At 41.7% G+C, this 13,969-nt stretch overlaps 1 protein-coding gene across 3 annotated transcripts in view; it reads left to right on the forward strand.

Annotated features, from left to right (window-relative positions):
- The first annotated feature begins 12,638 nt into the window (after positions 1–12,638).
- The window catches only part of NSMCE1 (NSE1 homolog, SMC5-SMC6 complex component), a 36,099-nt gene continuing 34,768 nt past the window's right edge, over positions 12,639–13,969 (forward strand). Inside the window, exons 1-2 of one of the 3 annotated variants that reach the window (XM_082600514.1) lie at positions 12,690–12,719; positions 13,119–13,210. The gene's annotated coding sequence lies outside the window, so the exon portion shown is untranslated. Of the gene's footprint in view, positions 12,720–13,118; positions 13,211–13,969 lie in introns of all 3 variants that reach the window. The other 2 variants (XM_082600513.1, XM_082600515.1) reach the window with 2 other exon arrangements.

Below are 13,969 nucleotides of genomic sequence, written 5' to 3' on the forward strand. Positions count from 1 at the left end.
CTCGAAAACATTGTGCCAAGTGAAAGAAGCCATCTGTGAAGGATCACATGTTGTGTGATTCTATTTAGTATATACGGAAGGTCCAAAATAGACAAATCTAAAGAGCCAGAAAGTAGATTATGTTGCCCAGGGTTGGAGGTGGGGATGAGACAGCAGGAGACTGATGGGGTTTCTTCTTGGGGTGATGAAAAGGTTCTAAAATTGATTGTGGTGATGGTTTGCACAAGTCTGTGAATATAGTAAAGCGATTAAATTATACACTTTAAATGGCTGCATTGCCTGGTTTATGGATTTTATCTCAATAAAGCTGTTTAAAAATGTTAATGTAGACATAAATGAAACAATTGATAAATTGCACTTCACCAAAATTAAACACTTGTGCTCTTCAAAAGATACTACTAAGGAAATAAAGAGGCAAGCCACAGATGGTAAGAAAATATTTGCAAACTATGTATCTAATAAAGGACTTGTATCTATAATATAAAGAGCTCTAAAATGCAATAAAAAAACAACTCAATTCTTAAAAATGGGCAAAAGACTTGAACAGACATTTAACCAATAAATATAGACATATAGCAAATAAGCATGTGAAAAGATGCTCAGCATCATGTCATTAGAGATTTAGAAATGAAAATCACAATGAGATACCTCAACACACATATTAGAATGGCTCATATTTTTGTATTAAAATTTTTTTTAATATATCACAATTCCAAGTGATAGTGAGGATTGAAACAACAGGAATTCTCACACCTTCTGGTGGGAATGCAAAATGATATAGTCATTTGGAAAATAGTTGGGCAGTTTCTTATAAAGTAAAACATGTTCTACTATACGACCCACTTTTCCACTCTGAGGTATTTATCCTGGAGAAATGAAAACTCAGGTTCACACAGCAATCTGTCTGAAAATGTTTACAGTGACTTTATTTGTAACTGCCAAAAACTAGATGTCCCCCAGCTGGTGAATGAATAAATGAACCTCAGTACATCCATATGATGGAATGCTATTCAACAATAAAAAGGAAGAATCTTCTGATACGCACAACACTGTGGAAAAATCTCCAAAGCACTATGTGCTATGAAAGAAGCCAGACTGAAAATGCTACCTACTGTATGACTCTGTTTATATGACAAAATCGAGGGAGAGAAACTAGACCAGTGATTGCCAGGGATGGGGTGGGAAGCTGGGTCACTGCAAAGGGGCAGGGGAGAATTTTTTAGATTGAAGGCACTGCTCTGAATCGTGATCGTGGTAGTGGCTGCTTGACTGTATTTGTCAAAACTCACAGAACTGTGCACTAAAGTAGGTGAATCTTACTGTAAGTAAATTATACCTTAATCTAAAATTTTTTAAATATGTATTAATGGTAGAATCTAGATGGTGGGAATATGTGTATTCATATCTTCTTGGTATGTTTGAATAAGTTCAGTATTAGATGTTTGGCAAAAACATCAAAAAGATATTAAGAGATTGATAAAAATAAATAAATGTACGCATGACCAAAACAAACAATTAATTACAAAAAAAAATAGTGAGTCATTTCACCCTTCAGATCTTAAATAGTAAATGTAATAATTAAAGCATTAGAGGTCATGACCCACTAAATTGATTTTATAAGCTACTGATGGGTCGTGACCTGCAGTTTGAAAAACACTGCTTTAGACCAGGTTAAGGCCCTTAGAGTTTAACCTGAGAGAGCCTGGGGAGACTGGGGTCTCCAGAAGTGAGCAGAGCTAGGTGGGTTCCCCACTCTGGGACCAGGGCCAGTTGGAGGTCCTGGGCAGTAGCTGGAGCCTGTGCCCAGCTCAGAGGGAAATAGCTGCCTGCTGTCCCCAGGGAAGCTGAACCATGGACAGAATCCTGTCTCCTGCATCAGAGAGCCAGCTTGAGGTGACAGCAGAAGGCAGTCAGTGTTCTCGAAGTCATCTGCGTGGGTGAAAACCACAAGGCTCTCATCCACCATCGGGACTGGATTGGACCCTGGATTTTCACTCGACTCTGGATGGGAAAAATTCTCCCATTCTGACAGAGATTAGCTTTCTCACCAGCCTTGTCACTGGGCATACAGGGTCAGGCTTAATTTAATTTATTAGTAAAATCATGTTTCCTAACTTCAAGACAGTTGTGGTCAAGGAAAAATGTATCTCTATTATATCTGATTTTTATATTGGAGTTATAGTTAATTTCAACTTGTAGAGGTGTTCATGCATAAAAAAATGTTCTTCTGGGCTTCCCTGGTGGCGCAGTGGTTGAGAGTCTGCCTGCCGATGCAGGAGACACGGGTTCGTGCCCTGGTCCGGGAGGATCCCACATGCCGCGGAGCGGCTGGGCCCGTGAACCATAGCTGTTGGGCCTGTGCATCCGGAGCCTGTGCTCCGCAGCGGGAGAGGCCACAACAGTGAGAGGCCCGCGTACCAAAAAAAAAAAAAAAAAAAAAAAAAAAAAAAAGTTCTTCTACTTAAAAGTGCAAGTTTGGAAGCCCTCATTCAAAGTCATTTCTGCAATTTTAAGAGCTGGGCTTACCTACCCATGGTCTTGGAGCTCAAGATAAAACCCTGGTGTCTTCTTTACCAGAGTCATCACCTGAGCTCCGCACCATTTGCCCAACACTCAGAATATTCACAGTCCCGAAGAGGAGCAATGCCTTTCATACCTCTTTGCATTTGCATAGATTTTTTCCCCTCTCTTGTTCCCCTGGTGAAACTCCTATTCGTCCTTCAGTACCCTGCTTCACCTGCACCTCCTCTGTGGTGATTTTTCTGGATTCCTTCTCCTACAGCAGAGGCAGTGATTCCTTTTTTGGCATTTCCATCTATCTGCGTGTGCAGCTGTAAAGTCAAGCTGGCTCTCTCTTTGGATGAACGAAACGCCACAGGAATTTGTTGTTCCAAATAAAGTTGTCTGGTGCCAAGACCTCATGCCCCAGAGTATAACAAATTACTCTAAGTAGCTGCTTAGACTCTCCCAGCCTCCAGGTTGAGACAGAGGGTGGAGGCATGTATGCAGTGCAGACACTTACGGAGAACCCTCTGGGCTCTGATCTACAAAAGGCACCACGGAGGGGATCCTGTCGCCTCCCTGTGCACCATGAGGCAGCGTGGCATTGTCACACAATCCCAAAATGCCTGCACCCCCTCCTCCCAGTTGAGGAACTTGCTGCTTCTGCCCATCTCCCCCAAGCTCTTCCCTCTGTTCTCTTCCTCCCTGGGAGTTTTCACTGGAAACACAGCATGGTCTTGCTTGCCTAGGGGAGGGGGCAAGGGATACCGAAGCCAGACAGTTTCTTACTAACTCATACCCTGTTACACATGTATCAGCACCTACCTCACCACGTTACAGTGATTTATTTCCTGGCCTGGACCTTTCTCTGAACTGTGAGTCTTCTGAGGTCAAGAACAGTCTCACTGACCTTGGTCTCCAAATGCTCAAGAGTGCGCTTTCTAATTGTGCCACTGAGGCAAGTTTTTTAAACTTCTCTGAGCCTCAGTAAAATGGGCCCAATCTCATAGCAGTTTGGTTGGGATGAACAAAGGTAATGTATATTAATTCCTTAGAACAGTGCCTGTCGTGTACCAATAACTCAATTAATATTAGCTGCTATTATTACTTGTTATTCTTATTATTGTTACTTGTTGTGGATGTTTGGTTGCCTACCCAGCAGTCATTCCCAGCTCCTTTTTTTCCACTTTAGAGACTGAAAGTGCAAAGTACTCATCTTCCCAGCCTTGCTTGCAGCTGGGGCAGGCGCCTGTGCCCCAATCTTGGGCAACAGGACTTGAACAAAAGTGTGCAAGAGGCTTCTGGGAAAGATTTTCCTCTCTGATAAAAAGACAGAGAGATAGAGACCTTGGACACTATCATAGAGAGAGGTGATGCTTGGAGCTGTGGCAGCCATCTTGTGACCATGAGGGCAGAGGCAAGGATAAAAGTCAATATGCTGATAATGTCAGAGCAGAAAGATGCAAGGGTCAGGGGCCTTGATGACATTAAAAAAATAATTAATTAATTAATTAATTAATTTATTTATTTATTTTTGGCTGAGTTGGGTCTTCGTTGCTGTTGCACGGGCTTTCTCTAGCTGTGGGGAGCTGGGGCTACTCCTGGTTGCAGTGCATGGGCTTCTCATTGCAGTGGCTTCTCTTGTTGTGGGGTATGGGCTGTAGGTGCATGGGCTTCAGTAGTTGTGGCTCGCGGGTTCTAGAGTGCAGGCTCAGTAGCTGTGGCTCACGGGCTTAGTTGCTCCATGGCATGTGGGATCTTCCCAGACCAGGAATCGAACCCGTCTCCCCTGCATTACGGCTAAAATAGCTTAACTGATAAACTCTACAGCACTTAGCAGTTTCTTCTTTGATTATACTTACTAATGTGCATCTATCTTATTTTTTTAATCAGCTATATATTTTTTAATCAACCTGACTAGGGGCTACCAAGATTTCATCTTTGCATGCTACCACACTGCCGTACACTTATAAAGCTCTCAACAATTATTTGTTAGGATGAATGCAAAAGTTGAATGAAAATGAAAAATTTGATAAGTCAACTAGACACATTCTTTTCAATCTTGGCTTCCAAATCTATTTTCAAGTGAGTTTTAATTAAGAGATTAAAAATATGATTTTACCTCTATTTTTATGATGATGGTGGCAATATATATGTTTTCAATCATATTATAATTGATTCATAACTTCAAAAATTTATTAAATGCTAAAGAATAAAATACTTTTGAAACATCAGAACAAAAATAGTATTCACTAAGCTCTTAAGTCATGACAGATACTATATGTAGGGTTTTTAGTGTTTCATCTCCCCATCCCACCCCTCCCCCAATCCTGATGTTTAACATTGTATTGTGGACAAAGAGAGAAGCAGCAATTTGGAAGTATTTGTCTAGCATTCCCAAAGGAATTAACAATTTTCAAATCAGAATAAAAGTGTCCCAAGAAGTTGCTGAACCCATGAGGAAGAACCATGGAGAAGGAGGAATTCTCCACTTTTCTTCCTTTTAAAAAACACACAAGTAAAGTGAAAATGATTTACAACCTGTTCCCAGTGAGAAAAAGAGAGAGAAGAGAGAGAAAATGCTTTTGTTGGAATAACCTTTAAGAGCCTGCGCCATGGGACGTGTGAATAAATTTAAGTGTTTTCTAAATCAGTCCTGCTCAAACTTTGATGTGCTTGTGATTCAGCTGGGGATCTTGTTAAAATGCAGATTCTGCTCCAGTAGGTCAGGGTGGGGCCTCAGACTCATGCTGTGAGATGTCCCACAAGCTCCCAGGTGATGCTGATGCTGCCAGTACACGGACCACCTTGGAAGAGAAAATGTAGAATGTTTCTTATGTGATCAGAACAGTCACTGCAATTCAAGAGCTCTTAAAAGGCCTACTTAAGACCACACTGAATTTGGAGTTTTGATCAGCTTGCCCTGAATTCAACCTTTGATGTTTTCTTTTTTAGTCAGTTAGGAAATCACTATGACCTTGAATCTTATCTGAAAATCACTTCTCTGGTAATTTCACTCTTTAGAAAATAGTTGAGAGCACAGACACAGGCAAAACAGAGGCCTGAGAAAATAGGTGTATCAAATTCTAAATGTGTTCACTTTACTAATATTTAGCTTTATTATTATTATTTGCCACTTTTCCAACATTTATTTGCTCAGGCCAGGGGACATTAAAAAAAGGCAATTACAAGAAGAGATTAGGACTGCTGGTAGCTTGACAGAGGGAAGAAGATGGAAATACTGTAAAAAGCTGATGCTACAGTTACAAACTTGGGGTATTTCATGCAAAGGCAAAAAGCCCTAGAAGTAGTAATTGTCCTCAAAGACTTTCCTGTACTCATCAAGAAAAGTCATTATTGGCTTAAAATGGCAGATAAGTATTTTAGAATTATTAATACAGAAAACAGAAAACTTTAAAAATGTTAGTGTGTAAAGGGATAATCTAGTTGTATGGAAAATTCCTTTCTGTATAACAAATCTTGGATGATGCTAGATAAATATGGCTGTAACTATATCCCAAATTTTATAGTGTCGATTTCATTATATCTAAAATCTTCATGATCACAGACTCTATTTTGAAAAATAATATTTCTCATGAATATAAGACATACTTTTCGAGAAAAGCTGGAAAATATAAGAAAGTGACACGAAAAAAAATTTACCTGTAATCCCCCCAATGAGGGATATCCACCGATAATATTTTAGTATATATTCTTCTAGTTCTCTAGTTTTCTCTTTCTCTGAAAATATTCTGCATTATGTTTTTTTTTCTGACCTCAAGTATTCTTTGAAAACATGATTTTCAGGCTGCATAATGTTCTGCAGACTTTTAACTTAGGCCAACCATTCTCCTTTTTAATTATATGGAGACATTTAAATTGTTGCTATTTTCGTCTGATGGAATTACGGCTATGATGTACTTAATTGTACATTAACCTTTGTGTGAGTCTCTGATTATGTCCTCAGATTCCTAGAAGTGGACTTATGAGGTCAAAGAACATGATATGTCTAGGCTCGTCATGGGCACAGCCAAATTGCCCTTTATGAAGATTGAACAGTCTACACTGCCCTGCAGCATGCACATTTCCCAGTCCACTGTTGGACTCTAAATAGGGATCGTTTTTAAAGCTGACCTTTGGGGGCTGTCTCCATCCTTCTAAGATAAGGGATGAGTAGAGGGGAATCACTTTCCCTTTCTGCTCCACAAATTCATACCCATTACCTCCACCGGATCAAACTTCAAATGTAATGAATCCCCAAATTATGTGAGTAACAGATGCTAAAGAGGACTGTCATGAAAAAATGAAAAGGGTTTAACCTTTCTGCTTTCTTCTCCATTTATTGCCATGTACTTTATTTTATTTTATTATTATTATTTTTTTTTGCGATACGCGGGCCTCTCACTGTTGTGGCCTCTCCCGTTGCAGAGCACAGGCTCCGGACGTGCAGGCTCAGCGGCCATGGCTCATGGGCCCGATCTTCCCGGACTGGGGCACGAACCTGTGTCCCCTGCATCGGCAGGTGGACTCTCAACCACTGCGCCACCAGGGAAGCCCCTGCCATGTACTTTAAAAAATTAAAATATGGTTTTCATTCTTTTTCTTATTTTCACTCTTCCTATTAGAAATTTTTAAAAAATACAGAAAAGTGAAAGGGAAAAAAAATGACAGTCATCCATTTTCCCACCATCCAACATTAACCACTGTTAAGATTTTGGCACATTTACCTCTATCCCTTTTTTAAAGGGGATGTTTGGAAAATTATACAAACTCTATATGAATACATGGTTTTATTATTTTAAGATTATCATATTACATATAAACCTCAAGACTTCTTTATTTTCTACCTCATCCCACACCAGTTCCCCCTTCCTAGAGGCCCTCTAGTTACAGTTTTGGGACAATATTTCCAATCCTTAAAAAGAAAATACTTTTATATGCATATATTTATCTATTGGAAATATAAACTATTCCCGTTATGCATTTCATCAATTTTGCATAAATGGTAATCCTGTTGCATCCTTTTGTATCTTGCTTTTTTCCCACTCCATTCTATGCTTTTAAGATTCATCCGCGGAAATACTTGTGAGTCAGTTCATCCTTTTTAATGTTACACAATTATCTATTACACGTGAATATTTTGCTTTTTTCATTTCCCTATTAAAGATGTTTTCTTTTTTTCCCTCTATTGCCAACACTGTGACAACAAACCTCCTCAAGAGCACAAGGGAAATTTTCTCCAGTTAATTTCCTAGAAGTGGAGCTGATAGATGAGCTTTTTCTATTTCAGTAACACCAAACTGCTCTCCAGAGCAGCTATAATATTTACAACTCCACCATATATGTACCAGAATACTGATCTCCTCTCACCCTTGGCAACATTTTGTCATTCTTATGGGGGAAAATTGGTATCTCTTTGTTTTTATTTCCAAGTAATAATAAGGTTGAACATCTTTCTACACATTTTGCAGCCATTTGAATTTTCTCTTCTGGAAGATACACTGGGAGGCTAAGTTTTTGCAACCATGTTTGTAATATAGATGGAGCTGACATTTTCTTTAATTCTGCTGTTCTCATTTTGGTATCAAGTTTAGACTAGCCTCATAGAATGTGTTGGATCGACTACTCTATCTTGTTCACATTCCGGGGCAGTTTGTGTAATACAGTTTTGTTCTGTTTTTTGTTTTTTGCATTTTTTGTGTATCACTCCAGTAAAATTATCTCAGTCTAGGCATTTTGGCAGTTGGAGCCAGTCTTCTATACTACCTTTTCAAGTTAATTGATGATTGTTCATCTACTTCTCTTCTTTTTGGACCAAGTTTTGTAGTTTGTATTTTTGTCAAAAATTACCCCTTTAATCTAGGTTTTCAAATGTATTGGCATAAAGTTGTTCATTACGTACTCTGATGTTTTCTAACATTTTTACTCTATCTGGTGTCTCCTCTGCCATTTATAACATTGCCTATGTGTATCATTTTCTTGATCAGTCTTACTAGGAGTTTGTCTATTTTATTTGTCTTTAACAGAACGTCGAGTTTTGGTTTCCATAATCAACTTCATTTTCTTTTGTTTTTCATTTTACTCTTCTCATTTTGCTTTTTAAAAATTGCTTTCCCTTTTGTTGTCTCTTCGGTTTTTATTTTTCTACCTCTTATATGCAACACTTAAATTTTGTTTTCTTGCTTTGTAATAAGTACCCTTAAGGCTATAAATCCCTCCTCTAATTGGTGTTTTAGTTAGATGCCACAAGTTTTATGTCTCACAAGTTTTATGTCAGGCTTTTATTGTCATTCATTTCTAAATATTTTATAATTTTTTTATTGGTTTTCTTTTCAAGCCATGTGTATTCTTCAGTTATCAAATGTATGTTCTTTTTCTTTCTTTTTAAAAAATTAATTAATTAATTTAAATTTTGGCTGTGTTTGGTCTTCATTACTGCACGCGGGCTTTCTCTAGTTGAAGAAAGAGGGGGCTACTCTTCACTGCGGTGCGCGGGCTTCTCATTGCGGTGGCTTCTCTTGTTGCGGAGCACGGGCTCTAGGCGCGTGGGCTTCAGTAGTTGTGGCACACAGGCTCAGTAGTTGTGGCTCGTGGGCTCTAGAGTGCAGGCTCAGTAATTGTGGCACATGGGCTTAGTTGCTCCACGGCATGTGGGATCTTCCGGACCAGGGCTCGAACCCGTGTCCCCTGCATTGGCAGGCGGATTCTTAACCATTGCGCAACCAGTGAAGTCCCCGTTGTTTTTGTTTTAAAAATGTATTATAAAATCTTTCAAAATACAAAAAGATATAAAAAAAATAATACAATGAATACCCAGATTAAGAAATAAAACTCAAATGTATGCTGATAATTTTCAATTTTACTTTTCATAAGTAAAAGATGCACGTGATAAAAACCAAATCACTTTGTCTTGCTGGTCCCCTCCTGAGAAGCAACTGCAGTTACTAATTTAAGGTGTATTCTTGTGAGCTGAATAGGTTTCTTTTTGGCTCTCTTTTTGCTGTTGATTTTTAATTTTACTTTGTTGCGGTTTATGAATACAGTCTGTAGATTCTTCGGAATTTAAGCTTCCTTTGCTGGGCCAGTGCATAGTCAACTTCTGTAAATGTTTCAACTGTGTTTGAAACGAACAGATGTGCTAACGTTCTTTGTCTAAAATACAAAATTGATCTCATCACTTCCTCTCTGATAGCTTCTGTGGTCCTCGGGTTAAAGACCCACTGCCTTAGCCTATGATGTGGCACCAAGCTTCCTCTTTAGCCAAGCCCTCAGTCACCTCCCTTTGATACAACACATTTACAGACATGTAGCTCTTGTATCTTTTAGGGTCAACTTTCAGAAGAAATGCTTGAACTGTCAGAGTTGTCCTGTAGCAGACAGTCCAATGCCTGACAACGCAAAGGTCCTATTAGATAGATACTCACTGAGTCAATCAGAGAATGGGCTGTCTTCTGAGGATGGAGTTATGCTGAGACAGGACAGTCACCCAGTGGTGGGTTACTCACTCCCTCATCATGAACTCTAATCCTTACTCACTACTTGCTCCTCCTGAACCCAGCCTGTCTCACTGAGGCCTCTGGTTGCAGTACCCTCCATGTCAAGTTCCCAGCACTTTCCTTCCTCCCTCCCTCTGGCTGCCCACCATGGTGGATCACTTCAAAGGCCCTCCCACCACCAATGCCTCCAGTTGCTTTGCCTTCTAGAGTCAGTGGCATATGCCCAACCAAGACCCACCCCAGGATGAATCCACACTAAGCTTCTGCTCTGAGGGCCCTGACACGCGAACAGGAGATTGTGGGGGGGGGGGTGAGGGGTGAGGGGAATCGGGTAAGCAACTGTCCTGTCTACACATTTAAGGTTTCAACCTTCGCTGGAACCTCACTTTTGCATTCACTTCGGCCTCTGTTCCAAACCTTTTGACTCCCCTCAAGTCCCCTAGCCTCTCCCCAGCCCCTTTATTCAGCAGAATGATAGTTTGCTAATTTATGGAGAAAATAGAATACATCGGGGTGAGCCTTTATTTAAACATTTTCACTTCCTTTCCTTCTGTTTCAGAGCGTCTCTCTTCCTCCTTAGGGTAAAAGTAATCCTGTCTCCGTATGTCCTTGACCCATCCTCTCCTGTCTCCCCTGTTTTTATTCTACTTTTTCCCTCTGCTCCTGTGTCTCCCCTTCCCAAACCATCCTTCCTAAAAGTCATCAGCACCCCCGACCTCAGCTACCATGCATCCACTCCTATTGAAGGCCAACCTAGCTTCTTCCCCTCTCTATGGGCTCTAACTGGCTATCAAATTCTAAACCTGGGGGCTTCCCTGGTGGCGCAGTGGTTGAGAGTCCGCCTGCCGATGCAGGGGACACGGGTTCATGCCCCGGTCCGGGAAGATCCCACATGCCGCGGAGCGGCTGGGCCCGTGAGCCATGGCCGCTGGGCCCGTGAGCCATGGCCGCTGAGCCTGCGCATCCGGAGCCTGTGCTCCGCAACCGGAGAGGCCACAGCAGTGACAGGCCCGCGTACCGAAAAAAATATTCTAAACTCGGGTCACATCTTTCTTGCCCTCTCCAGAGCGCTGAAGATCCCGACCACTCCCTGCTTCTCAAAACTCTCTCCTACCTATTTTGCCCGATACCACTCTGTCTTGAATCTCTTTCTTGTCTTTCTACCTTCTTTCTTGTCCCTTTGATCCTGAAATGTCCCCAGCGTTTTCTACTCGTGGTCCTCAGTTTTTATTTCTCCACACACCAGGAAAGCACACAATTCATTACGAAGGGGTGTAGTCTCTACCAAGCTCCGAACAAGCACTGCCATGGGAGAATGCTGGCTGATTGTCACTACATTGCCCCATTTTTCAAGAGCTGTCAGATACCCTAGGGTTTCACATGAAATGCCTCAACTTTAAATATAGATTATGAATTGAAAGTTTGCCAAAACTGTGCAGAGTAAATAAAACATGGATGGTCTCATTAGGGCTGTCCTTTTCTTATTCGACTGCCCCTAGGACAATTTATAAGGTACTTTATTAGTAATGGAAGTTCACATTTATTGAGGATTTACTATGTGCCAGACACACTTCTGAGTGGTTTGCATGTATTAACTCATTCAATCTTCACAACAATCCTATCAACAAAGTGCTATTATTATCCTGCTTTATAGAGGGAGCAAACTGAGGCAGAGAGCTTCAGTACTTTGCCCTGGGTCTCAGAGATTCTGAGTTTAAGAACCAGGTTTGAAATCCAGACAGTCCAGCTCCAGAGCTCAAGTTTTTAACCACAGTACTCTTTTGGTTTCCTCCCGCAGTAGATGAGAAAACTGAGGTCCAGAGAGATTCAGAAGTTGTCCAAGACCACAGGAGTGGTAACCGGCAAAGTAGGGACTTGAAGATATCATCACAGGGATAGACACTTGCACTTTCTACTGGTCTATAATTAGTTACTTGTTACCTGTTGCCCTTGCTAGACTGCACGACCAGCTCTCAGACCAGGGACTGGAATACAAACGTTTGTAAAGTGAGTGCCCTGGAGACGCAAAACAGTCCGTTCACCTCTGTTAATAACTTCATTTACTTCTCACAACAATACCCAGGTAGGACAGTAGCTAACATTTAATCAGCACTTCCAGGTGCCGTTATATCTTAAAACCTCACAAACACACTATTTCTTAGGGACTATTATTATCCCTACTAGACAGAAGAAGAACCTGAGGCTCAGTGCAGCTCCATGACTTGCCCAAGATCTGGCAACTAGTAAGTGACAGTCAAGATTCTAGCGCACGCTATAAGACAACAGAGGCCTCTTTCTTGACCATGAGGCCACACTGTCAGTTCTACAGATGGGAAAACTGAGGCCTGGGACAGGGCACTAACTTGTGCCCACGGAATCGCGCCCATTGAAGAGGGCATACTGCACTCTTGCTCTTCCCCCTCTTGGGCCGCGGAGTGCCACTGCGGAGCGGCAGGCGGAGGACGAGAAGCGAAAGCCCTTTCCTGTAAGGTACCGAGAGCCGCTTAGATGCGCGAACTCCCGCCCTAACTGAAGGATCCCGCGTCTCCAAGGAAACGGCGCGGGCTGGAGAACAGGAAGTGAGTCGCCCGGTGGGAGGGACAAATCTGCTACAGTCACCAATGGGAACGCCGCGTCCGCGTTTGCCCCGCCCCGAGGGAGGGCCCGAGCCCGCCTTTTTGCCTTCGCCGCCGGCAGTGTGGGCTGCGCTTGGGCGCTGCGGTGGGTAATTGGGGCGCGGGGGCGCGATGCTGACAGGGAAGGAAGAGGGTGGCTCAGGAAGGCGAGGGGCGGACGGCCGGTGGGGGTCAGGCCCCGGGGGTCGGTCCGCGTGTTGTGCCACAGTGTGGCTCCGGGGCCCGGGGGCTGGGGCTTCTCAATTCCTGATGGGGAAACTGAGGCCCCGACAGGGTCGGCAGAGCTAGGTAGACCGGAAGCTCGTCCATCACACGCAGACATTTTAAAAACGTAATATTAGGTGAAAAAATACTTTAAATCATAATATTAGTTGAAAAAGCAAAATACAAAATTCTTTGTAAACTGAATAAGTAAAATAAGGCCTTCACTGATCACCCTCTTAGTCTCGCCGGCCTCTGTGCTTCCCCTCTATTTTGGGTACAGAACTTCTTACTTTGTACAAGTCCGCAGCCCCTTATTTTAAAGCCCTGAGGCTGGATGTGTTCAGAACCCCGATTTTCTCGGATTTTCGAAAGGTAATATGGCGCATATATGTTCTGTCATATCTTCAGCGGGGTCTGGGGCAATGTCTTGTGATCAAATACATTACTTTTCTCACAGCTAAATATGTGCATATTTACGCGAAGGGGGTAAACAACAACCATAAATAGTCTCATCTGAGGTCAGAGCAGGTTTTCAAACTTAAAAGATTAGTTTTGAGAACTTTAGAGATTTGAGAATTGCAGATAAGGGACCTGGATCATAATTTTATCGTTCACTCATATTTCTCATTAATTCGGCCTGAGGCTGCCACAGTTCCTCACCCTGCTTTTGTATGGTCACTTCCCTGTCTCCATCACTAACGCTGTGTCGCCTTGTGCTCTCTCAGCCTCAGTTTCCTCATCTGTAAAATGGGATCAGTAATGCTTTCCTCATAAGGTTCTGGGGAGGATGAAATGAGACTGTGAATGTGAAACATTAATACTGTGTCTAGCACTTGGCCCAGATAGTTATGTTTGAAATTTGCTTATTCCACAAACATTTCTATTTTTAAATTATTTGAATGGTGATACACCCCCCTTTCATAGAGACAACTGACTTCTCTGCATAAACAAGCCTATATGTATCTTTCACCCTCATTTTCCCACCCCTTTTCCCCAAATTATAGCATTGTATACTGTTCTATACCTCCTTCTTATTAACATTTATTTTGGCTGTTTCTTAACATACTTATATAATTTTCTTTTTTTTTTATTAAGCTAAGTTACCCACCTATAAAAATGTGTGATATAAGT

Source organism: Mesoplodon mirus, assembly GCF_964341445.2.
Source record: "Mesoplodon mirus genome assembly, chromosome: 15".
Classification (NCBI taxonomy): Eukaryota; Metazoa; Chordata; class Mammalia; order Artiodactyla; family Ziphiidae; genus Mesoplodon; species Mesoplodon mirus.